Below are 18,342 nucleotides of genomic sequence, written 5' to 3'. Positions count from 1 at the left end.
TAACATGTAACATTCTAGAGGTACAAGCAATTTTAATTAGTATGCACTATCACTGATTAAACATTTGTCAAGGAAGTAAACTAAACGATTGCTTATTGTTGAGTGTTTATAACCATTTATACACAATAAATAAAATAAACAGGACTGTAACTATAGCTAACTGCAACTAAAAGAATTGTTACAACATTGCTGATTATTAAGAACAATTATGTGCAATTTTCCTGGAAGTAGGGTAAGTGTAGTTTGATGGTACTGCCATAACATCTAGCAAAGCAAATAGTTAAGTAATACCAGAATGTTGGAAGATGGAGCAGTTAAACATCCTTAGCCTCAAATTCAGACAGTGGAGGCAATGCGGCAGTTTTTTTTTAGCACCATTAAGCATAAAAGCAGCTGAAGATAACTAGCTTCAGCCATCATAATACACTGTAAAGTCAGATGAAAAAAAAAAAACAGCAGCCTCTAGCTACTAAAAGGATAGCAGGTAGCATTTTTACTGACTGCCATCTAGGAAAATAATTTAAATATTTATAAAACAATGGGTTGTATTGCATGTGTGCCTAGAAAAAAATATTGTGCCTAATGCAAGATGGTCATCTAACCAAATAAAAAATCTCAGTTTAAGTTTCAGTTTGTAGAAGTAATGAGAATGTTATTAGCCCAGGTTATAGCCAATATTGTAACCTTTAAAGATTTAAAGACATCTGCAGATAAGCTTTTTGGAAGTCTATAATATTCATAAACTGAGACAAAACACTATGTGGATGATTAATAATACATGACAAATGCTGGCAGAAGACTCTTTTAGTGAGTTGTTTTGGTGTGCTGCAAGTATCCATAAATCCTGGTCTTTATACATGCTGTTAAAGCATCAGCAGTAATGGAGCTCTCTTCTTGTTCTCTTTTATGTTTTTATCCTTCATTCTTCTCTGCCTGAGCTTCCTGGAATAACCTTCCCAGTACCAGAATGTTAAATTATGAATCACTTTGCAATGGACGCACTACATACAGTACCTGCTCATCTGTGGTTTTCAAAGTACTCTTTCATGCTCAGGTTTGTCGTTGCTTATGCGCTTAACTTATTCTCAGGGGATGTGAGTGGAATAACAGTGAATCTGTTATTATAAATGCATCCTCTTAAAACTCTTACCCATTAGGGTTAGGCAATTATGACTTTCCCAGAACGTGATCAATATTCCTCAGTCAGGAAGCAGTGGTGCTGTTGACAGCGTCTCAGAAGCCAAGGATAACAGATGTTTAAAAATGCAGTTAAAATGAAAGCATATCTGTGTGCAGCCTGCAATAGTCTCCCTTAGTAAGTAAATTACATATTCCACATCTATAAACTGTCCACATCATGAAAAAGCTGAGAAACTGCACACCAAATATAATGTAGGTTAATTATGGTAAATTGCATCTGCATCAGATAGACTTACCTTAGTGCTTACAGTATATTTGTTTTAAAATATTCTGCTCAACTGCAAATTATCCCACATTTCTTAGCTTTTGCATTTCCCTTTGGTCTAGTTAGGATGCCATCTGCTTTATGGTGAAGTCCAAAAAAGTCCCTGGATCTGTTTCTGTGGTATCCTTTAAAAAGGCATTTTTTCTGTTACTGACTTTTTATAGATACCTGCCCCTCTGAGTATAAAATGTTATGGAATGCGGTAATATAGTGACAGGAAACTAAGCGCAAAGTAGCAAAAAATACCAAACCAATATCCATAGTTAGTATATTGGCACCCATAGAAAGAGACTGCTTATGCCAAATGATTTATCCTTTTGGGTGCATATATTTGAGTTAGATAGCAACCTTCACAGGACCTTAAAATGGTCTCGTGCACAGAGATTGTCAGATGTGCACACTGTGTTATAATTGACATTTGCTCATGACATAATCCTAAATTAATACATAGACAGTTTCCTTCTGAAGTGAACATCCTGATGGATTTTCTCATTCCACTCACACTCCTTTCCTTTCCAGTATTCATTCAAGCTGCATTTCTGAGTGCATACTGGCTTATCCTTTCAACACCACTTAAAAATCCTACAGTACCAACAATCTTGGCTTCATGCACCTGCAAGTAACTTAATTCTTTACGTGTTTGGAAATCAGGGTAGGTATAGCAGTGCTTTAATAGGTAAGTTAAATTTAAATGAAGGAATAAGCACAATCACTGATAAAAATCAGAGTATTCAAAAGGATATTACAGTCTGCATTTGAAGTGTATTGCATTACTTGTATGTTGTTTAAAATGTAGCTCAAGAAATAATTTGCATATGGTTCAGGTGAATGATTTGTTCATTTTAAAAACAAGAGACCTTCATTTACTTGTACCTTTGTATGCCATTGCCAACTGAACTTCAGGGAATAAAAGGGCAATTTATAAGGTTTCACACTGCATGCATACAGAAAAGGATTACACAGGAGGATTTCTTTTCATGGTGACAAATCTTATATTCAGAGCAAATTCATACTTTTAAATCACAGTGAATGTGTTCTTCAAGGAAAGCTAAGCCACAAGGTAAACTTGGCCCTATATATATATATATATATATATATATATATATATATATATATATATATATATGGGTGTAGGACTATTCATTGAAAGCACATTTCACTGAAACACATTTGACTGTGCACAATTCACTAAAAGCTCAATTCGCTGAAAACACAATTCACTGAAACACATTTTACTGAAAGTTATATATGGCCTTTTCCCCACTGTTGTGCGACCCTAGAGTTAGTATACATAGTAAGGGGGAGTGTGGGGTGCACTGCCCCCCACATCGGGGGGTGTGGGGATGTAGCCCCCCACCTATTTTAAATATAACTATATACATGGATACTTGCAATTCCAATAAATTACTCTTTTCTGAACTTAATATATATCCAAAATATGTGGGAGGCTATGCCATTACTATATATACTAACTCCAGGGTCGCACAAAAGTGGGGAAAAGGGCATATATAACTTTCAGTAAAATGTGTTTCAGTGAATTGAGTTTCAGTGAATCGAGCTTTCAGTGAATTGTGCACAGTCATTTGACTTTCAGTGAAATGTGCTTTCAGTGAATAGTCCTAGACCAATATATATATATATATATATATATATATATATATATATATATATATATATATATATATATATATATATATATATATATGTATATATATATATATTTATATATAAATATATCTACACTTTTACAGTTGAGATGAAAAGTATGAAAATAGTTACACTGGTCTCTCCTGCTCAAAAGGGAAGGACGGGGAAACAGCAGAAAGGAACATAAAAACATGACATTGTTTCATGCAAAGGATCACAGACAACACTGTGAAACAAGAGACTGTTTTGTCATTGCTATCATGGAACAGCTACTGTATCTTACATTTCTGATTCAGTGAATTGTGCAAAGAATGCATAGTCATCAACAGCACTGAGATACTGTCAATATATGAACAAAATTAAGTCACAGAATAGAATACTACTCATAGCAAACTCAATCAGAATTGCTGTGTAGAAGTATACTTATGTAAGTATAAACAGCAGATTCACAGTCTTGCGTTTATCTGCATAATGCCTGCATGTCATCCTTAGAACACAAGTGTATGACAGATCTGATTAGCCAGCTATAGTTCTCAGTCCAGCCAGCAATGCCACCATCCTGGAAGAAAAGACAGGGTGGTTTATGGCTAATACCATACTGATACCATGCAAATGGTGAGGAATGCTACCCTTTTAATGAAGGCTGTAGCTACAGTTTGGTAAACAACATGTCTGGAACATACACAGGATTGTTGCCAGTACTGAGGTATCATTCCATGCTGCTTTAGGTAGCTCAACTGACACTTATTGCATGGAATAGTGAACTCTGCCACTAGCTTCTGCAACAGGTAGAACTGTAGTAGTAGGGATGATGGTATGGTATTCCCTGGTATAGAAAGAATACTGACTACCTCTAGTGTCACAGCAGGCCATAGTAGGTAAGCTTCAAAATATTTATGGCAGCCACAACTACAGAAGGGTGTGCATTACTTCTCTTCCCATGTCATCTACTGCAAATTCTGTGTCTCATGCACAGACCTTCATTGGAGTGTTCCAGCACTGTACAGGCTGCCTAAGACATCTTGTGCAAATACTTTTTCACTGTGTTCCAGCACTATATAGGTCCTACAGGGGTATGATTCACAAATGTGTTCACTTCTTCAACAACTGGGCAGGTTTCCATGGAGGTATCATGCACAGACTTATTCAGTGCATCCAGGGGCTGTGCAAGTCCCATAGGGGTGTCATGCACAGATATATTCACTAAATACAAGAATTGTACAAATTCAAATTGTGGTCTTATTGCACAGACTTATTCAGTGAACTCCAGAAAGAGCAGATTCCCATAAGGCTCTAATGCAAAGACCTGTACTGAGGGACTGCACAGGTTCCAATAAAGGTCTTATGCACATATTTATTTAGTGTACCCAAGGACTGTGCACATTCACAGAGAGGTCTCATACACAGACTTACATAGTGTATCCAAAAACTGTACAGGTTCCCACAGGAGTTTCATGGGCAGACTTATTCAGCATTCATCAGGAGAGTACAGGTTCCCATATGGGTCTTATGCATAAACATATTCAGTGTACCAGGGAATGTACAGGATCTTGGAATGGTCTCATGCACTGAATTGGCCACCATATCCAGAGACTGCATAGTTTTCCATAGTGATGCTATCTACAGAGTAAATTAGAGTACTTAGGGAATGTACAGGTTCCCACAGGGATGCCATGCATTGCAACAATGATGACCTTGGAGTTACAATAATAAAAGTACAGGATGTAAGTGCTTAGCTTCTGAATCAAAGATAAACAGTGCCAGAGGTAATTTACAGTGCCTTGGTAATACAGAGTGGTAGTAGCAGTACAGGATGCTAATGGTAGTGAACAGTGCCAGTGACAGTACAAAGTGACAAGAGAATTAGACAGTGCCACTTGTACTAGACAGTTCTAGTGGAAGTAAACAGTGCCAATAATACTGAACAGTGAGGGTGTTAGCATACATTGTCAGTGGTAGTACAATGTGTCAGTGGTACTGCACTGAAACTGGTAGCATAGAGTTTCAGTGGTAGTCCTCAGTGCCAAACACTGTTAGTAACTGTACACAGTTGTGGGGGTAGTACCAAGTGGCAGTCTTTCTATATTGTGTCAATGCAAGTTGTGGTACACAGTTCCAGTAGTAGTACACAGTGCTGGTGTTAGTACATAGTGGTATTGATACTGCACTGTGTCAGTGGTAATACACTGTGCCAGGTGCAGTGTGGGGCACCAGTAGTAGGACCCAATGCCAGTGGAGGTACACAATGCAAGTGGAGGTACAGAATACCTAAAAATGTCAGTAGTAGTATACAGTGTGAGTGTCAGTACACGATGCTGGTGATAGTACACAGTGACAGTGATAGTACAAAATGCCATGGTAGTACACGGTGCCATGGTAATATAGAGAGCCATGGATAGAGTAAAGTGCAGGTGTTAATACACAGAGCTGTTGGCAGTATGCAGCTCCAGTGGCAATACACAGTGCTGAACACTGCCCGTGGTATTAAATCGAGCTGGTCATAGAGTGCACAGTGTAAGTGGTAGTGCACAGTGCCTAAGTACATAATGCTGGGGGTAGTATATCATACTGGTTGAGGTGCACAGTTCCTGTAACAGCATAGAGTGTCAGATGTAGGACACTGTGTTGGTGGTATTATAAAGTGCCAGAGCTAGTACACAGTGACAATGCTAGTACACAATGCCAGTGGAAGTAGACAATGGCAGTGGCAATGTACAGTGCTGGTATAAAAACACATTGTCAGTATTAATACACAGTTTTAGTAGTAGTGCACAATGTCAGTGATGGTAAACAGTACCAATGGTAGAACACAGTGCCTGTGTTTTAGTGCACCCTGCCAGTTGTACTACCCAGTGCCAGTGGTACTGCATAGTGGTGGTATTAGTACACATTGTTAGTATTAATGCACAGTGCCAGTGTTAGAGTAGGGTGCATGTGGAAGTACATATAGAAAATGCCACTGCACAGTGGTGGTAATAATATACAGCACCTATGGTAGGACACTGTGTGACTGGTAGTGCACAGTACCAGGGAAATACTCTATGCTAGTGGTAGCCACTGTGATAGTGGTTGTACTCTGTGCAGATTTCTATAAGGTTTCCATGTGTAGTACATAGTGCCATAGTCACATAAACTGCTATTGGTAACACACATTACTAATGTAAGTGTCTAATGTCAGTATTAATGTACACTGTCAATATTAGTACATGGTATTGGTAGTAATGCAAAGTGCTAGTCATAATGCACAATGCTAAACAGTACTGGTGGTAGTATTCATTGCCAGAGTACACAGTGCTAAACAGTACTGTGGTGGTACACAATACCAATGGTAGTGCATACTGGCAGAGGTACTACATAGTACTGGTGGTAGCATATATTGCTAAACAGTGCTGTTACTAATCACAAAGCTGATGGTAATACAAAGTTCAAAGTTCCAGTGGTAGTACACAGTGCCAATTGCAGCATGAAATGGCAGTCATTATATGCAATGCAAGTGATACTATACAGTGTTGTGATAGCACACATGACCAGTGGAAGTATACAGTGCAAAGAGTACCATACAGTGCTGGTGGCAGTACACAGAGCCAGTTTACATGTTAGTGCATGCAAAATGCAAACAGTAGCATATATTGCCAGTGGTAGTACACAAACCCAGTGGTGCTATACAGTGCTACTGATATTACACATTGTTAATGGTAGTCAGTTGTACCTATGTAGTGCACAGAGCTGGTAATATTACACAATGCCATTTATAGTACAAAGTGTAATTGATAATATACAGTGTCAGTAGTAGTGCTCATTATGAGTGGTAGTACACAGTGACAGTGTTAGTGTACTGTGCCATTGCTAGTACATAGTGTCAATAGTAGTATACAGTGCCAGTAGTAGTACACAGTGACAACAGTAGTACACATTGTCAGAGGTGGCACACAGTGCCAGTTGTAGTGTACAGTACTGATGGTAGTACACCACAGTGTTGGCTGTAGTATTTATTTATTTATTTAACATTTGTTTACAGGAAAGTCCAACTTGGAGCAAAGCCAATTTTCAGCGGAGGCCCGGGAGAAACACTCCAGGTGCATGTCTTTGTAAAGTGGGATTAAACCAGAGCATCCGGAGGAAACTCGCATGAACACAGAGAGGACATGCAGACATCACATAGAAGGCACCTCAGCTGAGGATCGAACTGGAGAATCTCTTGCTGTGAGGCGACAATGTTACTGCTGCAGCACTGCACTGTCCAACATGGCACATAGTACATGGCATTGGTAGTGCACAGTGTCAGTGGTAGCACATTGACTCAAAATGTACTTGCGATGTTACATAGTGTTGGTGGTACTACTCATTGCCCTTTTTATTATTTTGGAAGATCTAAACAAATTACAGTTTGGGTGCCCCTTAGCAAGTCAGGGGTTGCCAAAATAAAGTAATGTTTCTACCCATCTCAGTGCATGCACACTCACCTTCTCCCAGTCACTCTTCCACCCAATATCTCACCCTGTCTCATACTTTTTAGTATCTCCCCTTCCAGCCTTCCACCACTGACATCCCTTCCCCCTCTACAGTACTTATGTATTTCTTTACTTTAGGGAGCTCCCACAGAGGGCATCCTCTTGTCAAGCAGGAAACATATAGACAGACAGACAGTACAGTTGTATATGTAAACCTACCATAAGAGTAGATGTTAGTGTGATTACTGTTGCAATATCATATGTTATAGGAGTTATATCCTGAAAAGGATATAACAGTTGGTCAGCTTCTAAAGCTACAAAGCACCTTATACATGCCCAAACCATTAGTCAGCTTGAGCTGAGCTGAATAAAAAAATGGTTTGGACACTAAGCCCTTCAGATCTTTTATGCCAACAGACAGAAGAAGGCTAAGCCATGAGAGGACATTGATAGGAAAAGCAAAAACGTGTGCATTCCTTGGCATAAAAACACACCATAAAACAAGGGAGATGATAGAGATAGTGGCTACTGCAGCAGGGATCATTCAAGCATCTACTGTTATGGTAAGTTTATTTACACACCTGTCTATATTCATCATATTGACCATATTTGCAATAGCCTAGGCTATATGGGTAGATTACCATAGCTTAGAACAACTGGGATGTGGAAGGGGAAGTGTCCAGGAGCTTATGTAGAATGGTCCTAGCAAAGCTTATTCTGGACATGGAAAAGGAATCTAGTTTATAGTGCTTTGTACATGCATGCAGGACCAAGTTGTTGCTTCTAGAATAGTTTTAGACTCCAAACCTTTCCAAAAAGCCATAGATGAAGCCAAGGCCTTCATAGAGTGCACCTTGACCCTGCCTACAATAGGTTTGCTGTGGTGGGGATAAAATAAAGTAATAGCCTGAGACAATCATTTGGAAATAGTTTGCTCTGACATAGTTTGGCCCTTTTTCTTAACTTACCAAGAAATGAACACCTGATCAGAAGTTCTGAAAGATTCTGTTCTGTCAAGATAGTACCTAAGTTGCCAGTGGAATTACAAGGTATGAAATACTCTTTCTCCAATATTCTTCTTGGGTTCAAAAAAGAACAAAGGGAGATGGACAGTTTGGCTTAAAGTAAATTTGGATACCATTTAGACATAAAAGAAGGGTTAGTTCTCAAACAAACCCTGTCTCTGTTTAAAATGAGATAAGGTTGACCCACCCTAACAGCTTACAATTCAGATACTCTTCTTGCAGAGGTCAGAGTAATCAGTAAAATTGTTTTCCAAGGTAAGTACCTCAAGTCAGGCATATGAACTGATTCAAAAGGAGCAAGGGTTTGCTTCTCTAATAAAAATTAAGATCCCAAGGAGGAGCCACCAGTTTTCTTGGAGGCTTCTTATGTAGCACCCCTTTCAAAAACATTTTCAAATGAAAATTCATTGAAAGCAGGAGAATCCATGGACAGATATACTGAAATGGCTGGCAAATGAACCTTGATAGAGGAGTGAGACAGGCCATAGGATAGCAACTCACACTAATATTATAAAACCAGAGAAACAATATTCCTGAATGGGTGCTGGCTGTTTTGTTTATACTGCCTACAAAATCGTTTATGTTTGCTTATGTATGATGTTTTAGAAGTAGGCTTCCTTGGCTCCATCAGTATTTGCTGCATGTAAACAGGTGCTTGAAAGGTTTTAAGACCCTATCATCCAAGCAGTTAATAGAAGTTGATTGTTGTTGTTGGGGTCTGTCAAACACCCCTGTTCTTGTGTGAGTAGATCCAGTCTGTGAGGAAGCTTGTGGTAATTGTCCCTGGTCAATTCCAAAAGAGGGGAGAGTCACTGTTGCCTGGGCCAGAAGAGAGTCTCCACAATGATTTTGGTTGAGTCCTTCTGAATCTTCAGAAGAATCCTGGATTTTAGCAGAAAGGGTGGAAAGCATATAGGAACATAGGGATCTATTTTCCAGGCCTTCTTATATGGAGTCCTGGAACAGAACCTTGCCAGTTAATTGCTCAGAAAAGAGGTCTACTTGAGGAAATCCCCACAAATAGATAAAATCTTGGAAGATCCTCTGATCTAGTTTCCATTCATGAGGATCTGCCTTTATTCTGCTCAGTTTGTCTGCCACACAGTTTGCCCTGATGAAATGCAAAATGTCTGTAGAGTGAAATTGTACTCTAAAGTTATATCCCATGCTAACATGGCAAGTCTGCATAGGGATAAGATCTGGTACCCCTTTGCTTGTTTATGTACCACATCACTATGGCATTGCCGGTAACAACTTAAACAGGCCATAGGCACCACAGGTTATTCAGAAATTCTAAAATTTTTATAAGAGCTAGCATCTATTTTATGTTGATGTGCTTTGAACTACCTTTCTTATCCAGAGACCTTGCACTTTTATCCCCCTTGACACTGCTCCCCGAACAAGGTTTGAGGCATCTGTTGTGACTGACTGCTTTAAAGCAGGAGGGAAGAAGGGGGACTTTAATTCAGGGATATATGATGTCTCCAGTTTTTTTTCACTTTTCATAAATCCCAGGAAAGGGATTTCAAAATATAATGGAGGTTGTGCTGGAACCAATAAAACTTCAGATAACATTGAATCTTTGCCATGTCGAGTCTTGCAAGAAGTATCATGAGAATCATGGATGCCATGAGACCCAGATTCCTGTAGTATTCCCTTGTAATGACAGTATTCTGAGTGGAAAACCCCTGGAATAGATCTAAATATAAATCTATTTTTCCTATGGATGAAACTCTCTTTGTACTGAAGTGACTAGCAGGCACCCCAGAAACATAGTCATTTAACGTATTGCAAAGTTTGTGCAATATAAATAATACAAAGCAATATGAATGCATGCATTAAATACTATAGGACCATTAATAAAATAATAGACAAATAAAAGCTATTACTCTAAAGGCAGTCATCATTTTGTCATGTCTACTACATAAATGTAATAGTAATGAACACAAGAGAGGAGATAGAATATGCATCAAATATTGTTTGGAATATTAATAAAAAAGACCACTCTGTTAAGGGATTGTAAAATTATGTTACTGTATGAAATATTCTTCCTAAACATTTTGTACAAATGGAAGATTTGTTACAACATTCTGGAATTAAATTATAGATTTTTATGTATATGTAAGCTGCTGTTATAAAGCCTTCCTGTTTCTTTTTTTCTGCACTTTTAGCCTCCCATTGTCCGTTAATCATCAGCACCATTCTGGCCAATCTTCTCATTCATCCCCATCGCAGGGGCTAAGATCAACTGAGTGGGGCCATCATTTAGACTGCCATCAAGAATGGTTTAACATTTTTTCCTCTATGGCCTTATCTTCTTTTGTGCAATCAGTTAAGCTGGGAAAGTGAGCCATGCAATGGGATGACAATGCTAACCATCCCTGACGTTCACAAGGGATGTTGACAACAAGCAGTCCATATCCTGACACTGAAGCATGGAAAGCAGTTTCTTCTGTCTCTACCAAGTAAATTGCACTTCCCTGTATGCTCCCAAATCACTCACAACTATCAACTACCCCGAGAGAGGCAAATGACTGTTTTCATGCCACTACTTCACTGATTGACTCTTCCATTGCCAGGACTATTAATCCTCCCTATGTATCACATATCCATGCTGAAGCTTTCCTAATTCATGTTAGTTAAGTTTACCCAGTTAGTCATAATGCAGAATTTAACAAGTATAAAAAAGGATAGTAAAGACTCGAATGTAATTGTTAGCCATCTTTTCTAGAAGGATATGTAATATTGCTATTTTTCAAGTTAAATCATTTTAGCAAATTATTTTTAATTCATCTTATAAAGAGTTACATAATAATTTGGTTTGTTGTAACTATAAAACATATGCAGAATATTAGTTGATTTTCATGGTGGTCAAGATTTTTTCGTCATGGCTCTGTCTTCCCTTGCACACTTAGGTGAGGAGGGAGGGTAAACTACACAATGGACTTGCAAAATTAGTCAGCCCTCATTTTCACAAGGAATATTGCCAACAAGCAGCCCCTATCTCAGGGTTTGGCCACACTTGAATTTGGGTTCACGGCAAACCTTTACTCTTGCTGCACATGGCCCTGGGTTTGGTTCCTAGTTATGACAATTGATTATAAGTCTGACAGTGAGTGCAGAGGATTAAGGCAATAAAGAGCTGTTAATGAGATACTTCCTCTGGTAGAGAGTTTAAAATTCTATCTGCATTTATTTTCCTGTTTGTGTCCTTCAGCAAGTCATTTAACTAGACAGTGCTTTGGGGCAAGTGGGAACATGGACTATGCTCATAAATGGTCTAGTGGACTATATGCCTACCTATGAACCTCTGATCCTTACTGCAGAAAGGTTTGTGAAGTATGAAGCATTTCTGTTGGAGTGACAGATGTATTATGCATTATCACAAGCTGTGTATAATAACATCTGTAATGCAATATATGTAATAATTATTCTTCGTGTTACATTTTACCACTTTTAGGGTGACATCATGAGAAGTTGAAAAAATAATAGAAATAACTGAGAGTAGACTTGACATTCTTGATAAGAGTGTAATATTTAGATATAACTATCTTTGAGATTGTGGCATAAATAATGACTGAAAATGTGTATGTGTGTTTTTTTTTTTGTTTATAGGAATTTGAAAGACTTTTGATTTGTTGACCATAATATGTCAGTCGTCATTATGCAGTACCAGGGGAGAAACAGCATTGTCTTCATTTCTTTAACTCTATTATTAAGTTTATTAGAGATGAGGTCCCAGATTGTTTTGTGCTGTAGTATCAGGAAATGAGCCGAGACAACCTTTTTACTTCCTAAGAGGAAACTGGTCTCCTGTGACTTGGTTGAAATAATTTAAAGACACAATTAAGATTTTAAAAATGTAGCAGTCATTGAAACAGCAAAATTAAATTGATAAAAAAGTGAAACTATAATTATGTTATTTTTTTCTATTTAGAAAGGAAAAGGCTAAAGGGTTACAGCTGTGTGATGCAATTAATCTGTACCAGATGTGTGCCCAAAGAGGTGCCCACATGATTGCATTTCATTTATGTACAAAGGAATAACTAACATGTTAATTACTAGGTAAGGCTACCTGATTTTTAGGAACAATCACATCTGAGTATGAAATTCTAATTGACATGTCATCATATAAAGGTTACTTGGTTAGATGTTATTGTTTTGAATATTTTAATGAAATATAATGTATGCGGACATTATATGGAATGAAAGTTTAGGTTAGGTGCTCACTTATTGGTTGCTTGGAAAGTAATGAGAAGTTTAGGCCTTAACGTCTTTTTAGATTTTTCATTATATTACCAACATTTCAAAATACTATTTTGGCATTAATTATGAGATTCTATGACAATATTACTCCTTAGTACTTCAGGTTAGGCAACCTTATTAATTCATGTGAATCAACATGGATAAAACTGTTAAGAATATATTCATTTGAACTGACTACAGCTTTCATTTTTACTGCAGGAATGTTTACACTTGTTTTGTGTTCTAATATTTTGTATTCTGATAATACTGGTTAGCAATTTTGAAGATATCTCTGCCCATTCTGAATATTAGGCCAATATTTTGTTTCTTACCAACGTAACTGTGTGGCATAGACCATGTTCCATTCACACTATAGATCATAGGTTCATAGGTATATACTAGGCTAACGACCACTGGGTCCCTTTATAAGCCTAGCAGTACAACCCAAATTTGACCCGCAAATTTGATTTATAGGGGTGATTTACTGACTACCTCTGTTCATCAGAGACATAGGTGCCAGACCAGGGATGAATTTCCAACCAACTATCCATTGGTCCAAGTTGCCCTTAAATAGAGATAGAGAAGAAAGCTCCTTCACATGGTTAAGGAGCCTGTTCCAGAGAACAGGAATTCTGTGGGAAATATATCTGTCTCTCCAATGTTTCCTATTTATGTTGCAAGCAGCATCTAGCAGTTCTGATGCTGTTTGTTTTATAGATGTGCAAATGGTTTAGCAAAACAGGATCCAGGGATGGCTTTTGTACCAGGCAAAGATCATCTTTATCAAGGAAAGAGACAGGGCTTTGAGACAATTAATGCAGGGCACTGTGTTTACTCCCTGTATTCTTTTTATAAGGTACCTTTGTGGATGTTCCAGTTGTTGCATGTGTCTGGTCAGGTACATACTGAGGGGGCATTATACTATGATGGGTCTGATGTGGGCTGAGTGCAGTGGTATGATGATGTCTCTGGATTTAGATGCCATGCCCATACTTAAAAGTTGAGCAGCACAGAAGGATTTTCTTACTACCTTGAATACATGTTGGTTAAAGGCTAGGTTACAATCTACATGAGTTCCCACATCCTTGAGTAGTGAATTAACTTTTAATGGTGTTTTATTGATGACGTAATTACCTGGGGGTGGCAGACCTCCCAAAGGGTTCTATAATGCATTTCTTTGTACTGAGTGTTAAGCCATAGCTTTGGCACCAAGTGTTTTTTCTGTATTAGACCTTCCTGAAGGATGCTGTCATCTTGGGGTGGGGGGTCAATGACTGCTCCCAGTTTGCAGTCATCTGCGAATTGGGTTAGCCAGATGCCTTTGGAATTGACTTTGATATCTGAGAAGTAGATGCCAAAGAGGAGTGGGCCTATTACAGAGCCCTGGGGGCACCACTGATGACCTACTTCTTTCTGGAGGTGGCCTCACCAATTCTAACCACATAGGTCCTCTGAGTCAGCTATCTATCCAGCATGTTATAAAGGTGTTTATACCTAGTTTCTTAAGATTTTTGACAATACCCAAGTGGGGGTATTGTAATAAATATCTTATACAGATCTAGGTAAGCAATATGCACTGTTTTCTCCTCATCCATTGCCTTAGTGACTTTTACAAAGAAGTCCACCAGATTCAGTAATCATGACCTTCGTTTTCCAAAGCCATAATAGGATGGAGCCAGTGTCTGGAGGTCTACTATGTTGTTGTTGATAATTTCCATGGTAATTCTTTCCAAATAAGACTAGTCAAACTAATGGGTCTGCAGTTCCCAGAATCTTTTGAAGGTTCTCCCTTTTGAAGGAGGATCACCATTGCAGTCCTCCATTTAAGTGGCACAAAGTCCATTTTAAGACTATAGTTAAATAATGACTCCAGGCGTTCTGAAAATTCATATTTTAGACTATTCAGGAGACATCCTGAGCAATATCAGGGCCCAGTCAGGTTGCATTCTTGGCATCAGTGAGTGTAGCCAGTACATGCTCCCTAGTTACAGTTGGAGGGGTTATGTTCAAGGGTAGTTTTTGGGGAGATTTGTTGGAGGTGAAAGGGGGTAAAACTGGACCTGAATATGTCTGCCAACAGGTTTGCTGTATTGCCAGGCTTGGTGAATTTGGTACCATTAACCACCAGTTCAGCACATTGTTGTGTGCTTCCTTTGAGGTTTCTGACATAGCTGTAGAAGACCTTATGTTATCTTTCACCTGAGAGGCTACCATAACTTTAAACCTGGCTTTGTTTCACCTGGTTTGAGTCTCACAAGGGATAACTGGCTAGGCTTAAAATGGCTTGCAAGGGCAGTTAGCTTAGTACTAACCTATGAACCTATGAACCTATAATTATCCCTATCAGTTGCCTATTTACTTTGATGAGAGAGTTTTTATCTTTATGGGGATTACCATTCCTGATTTTTGCCATAAATGTTTTTTTTTTCTTTTATTGTATATCCTGCTTAATTTGGGGTACTTGTTTAATGGGCTAGTTCTGACCTTAATTCTGATAGTTACAGTAGCCTCTATGCATCCATTAATATGGCAGTACCGAGTTTCTGACAGCAATTCAGGACAGGCTGGTGTGTTCTTAGGTTTTGCAGGGGCAATTAATTTTAACAAACCATCTCTTAATACCACATAATTTGCCCAGGAATAGTCCTTAACTGTTAATGGTTTTAATGGGATTGCAGAGTTGATTTTGATTTTGAATAAACACCTTTATGTTCAGACCTTACCGGGGAGGACGAGATCTTTTGGGGGGGTGGGTGCAGCATTCTCCCATATTTCAAAGTACGAGGTCCAATATGTTGAAGCCTTTGGTGAGCATATTCATTATTTGGCCAAGGGTGTTTAATATGCTATTCTAGAGAAATACTATATTGAGAAATTGAAAGTTATGTACTCACTATAGCTAGGCTTCTTGTGTTGTCCATTTTTATTCTTCCTCAACACATGGGTTCAGATCTGACCCTTGGATCAGACTTGGCCACATACTACAGATTTCAGATCCAGCTCTCGAGCTCCTCCCTCTATCCATAATGCGCTGTTCCATCCCAATTACCTCAGATCGAGTTTGTTGCCATGTATCCCTATAGCTAAACAAAGAAAGGAATAGCTGACAGAGAAAGAAAGAGCTCAAACCTGGATCTGTAGGTTCCAAATACAATCCAATAGGTCTCTCCAGAAAAAAACGGATCAGGGGTGGATAGGAGGGGTGGGAGGGGAGTTCAGGGAGAATGAAAATGGACAACATGATGCCTGGTTATGATGAGTACATAACTTTTAAATACTGATGTTGTCCTTTTCATTCTTTCTCGACCCATGGGACAGAGTCCTGAGCTACATTGATCTTGGGTGGCCCTCCTGGAAGGATATTCAGGAGTACCACTGAACTAATGGTGGCTCTGTTTCTAGAGATAATATCCAACTTGTAATGAGTAACAAAGATATGAGCATTGGACCAAGTGACTGCAATGCAAATATTATGATATTCTTGACCAAAAAGCAGATGAAGCAGCCATGGATCTGGTTGAATGAGCCTTGGGAGGTTTAGGTAAGGTCACGCCTTGGTGAGAATAAATCCAGGAAATACAGTCTATAATCCATTTGGCTAAAGTGACTTTTAGAGGCTGGACAACCCAGTCTTTTTGGTGAAAAAGAGACAAAAAGTTGATCTGATTTTCTAATTTGTTCAATCCTGTGAAGATAAAAACATAATTGTCTATCTACATCAAGGAGATGAATCATGTACTCTCCTTTATGTGAAAAATTTGGAAAGAAGACTGGTAAATGAATGGAGTGATTAATGTTATTTTCAGAAACCACTTTTGGTAAAAAAGAAGGATTTGCTCATAAAGTAACCCTATCTTTATTAAAAATTATGTAAGGGGGTTTTGAAGAAAGAGCATGGAGTTCAGATATTCTCTTTGCATAAATGATGGCAATTAAGAAAACTGTTTTCCATGAAAGAAATTATAAATCAGTTTTAGCTGAAGGCTCAAAAGGTTTTTGAGTTAGATCTTGTAGCACAACTGTTAGATCCCAAGGAGGTGAGGGATCCTTTACTGGTGGCCTTAGAAGGAAAATACCTTTCAGAGAAGCCTTGCATAATTTGGATGAAGCAAACAAATAATTTCTGTCCCCTGTGGGAAAATTAGAAATTGCTGCCAACTGAAGTTTAATCATAGAGATACTTGCTCCTTCTTTAAAAAGAGTTGCTAAAAATTGAAAGAACTGCAGTAACTCGAGCAGAGAAATGGACGAGCTCATTATTCAAAGCCCAAAGGTCTAATTTTTTCCACTCTCTCTTGTATACTTTTTAGTAGATTTTTTTCTGAGAAGCCAAAATAATGGTACATACATGGGAAGAGAGTCTGGGAGGTCTAACCATTACTGGAAGTGGAGAAACCATGTAATTAGTTTGAGAGTCTGTATGTTGGGATGTTGGATCCTTGATGGATGAGAGAGGAAATTCAGAGTTGGATCCAGTATCCATGGAGGGAAATGAAGGTGATACTGTAGGAAGGGGAACCATACTTGCCTAGGCCAGAAAGGGGCAATGAGGATTACTGAGCTCTTCAGCTGACTTGTTTTCTGCAGAAATTTAGGAATCAAGGAGAGAAGAGGATAAGCATAAAGGAGACCCGAAGGACAAGCATGGACTAGACCATCTTTTGGTGACCCCCCCCCCTGAAGGTAGATAAGAGCAAAGTACCTGCTGCACTTGTTGTTGTGGAGGGTCACAAAGAGGTCACAGTAAGATTTTCCCAAATGATGGAAGACCATTTCCACCACAGATTGATTGAGAGACCACATGTGAGGCATCAAGATGGACCTGCTTAGTTTGTCAGCTAGTACTTTGGTTTTCTCCAAAATGTGCATCACAGTTAGAAAGTGGTCTGATAAGATCGCCTATTCCCACACTCTTATAGTCTCTCTGAAGGGGGGATAAGATCGAGTTTCTACTTGTTTGCTAATGCAGACTACAGACATGTTGTCATCTGAAATGCAATAGTCCCGAGAGGGAAAGTATCTTGAAATGTTTACAACACAAGCAGGACTGCTCTCATCTCTAGAACATTGATATGAAGATTGGTATCTTTGGGAACCGCATGTTTTGGACTGTTTTCCCAAGAAATGCTCCCCCACTCCACTTGAGAAGCATCCGAGGTCACTGTGGTCATTGGGGTGGTAGAACAAAAGGTTGGCCTAGATTAATTTCACCTGATTGGATCTACCAGTGGATGTGTTGCTTGCAAACTGCAGTAAGCTTGACTGGAAAAGATAGGAGTTGATGCAGAATGGACCACTGAACAGCTAGAGTCCATTGGAGTACATGCATAAAAAAATGTGCCAAAGGAAGAAATACAATGGCTGCTGCCAAGGAACCCAGCACATGAAGCACGGATCTTGCTGAAGGACATGGTAGGGGAAGAAGAAGATGAATCTAACTTCTGACAGTGGAAATGTGATGAGGAGGTAGTGATTCTACTTATGTTGTATTCAGAAATGTACCATTGAA

Source organism: Protopterus annectens, chromosome 7.part0 (assembly GCF_019279795.1).
Source record: "Protopterus annectens isolate FY-2018-M chromosome 7.part0, PAN1.0, whole genome shotgun sequence".
NCBI lineage: Eukaryota > Metazoa > Chordata > Ceratodontiformes > Protopteridae > Protopterus > Protopterus annectens.
Note: the sequence above shows the minus strand (reverse complement) of the source record.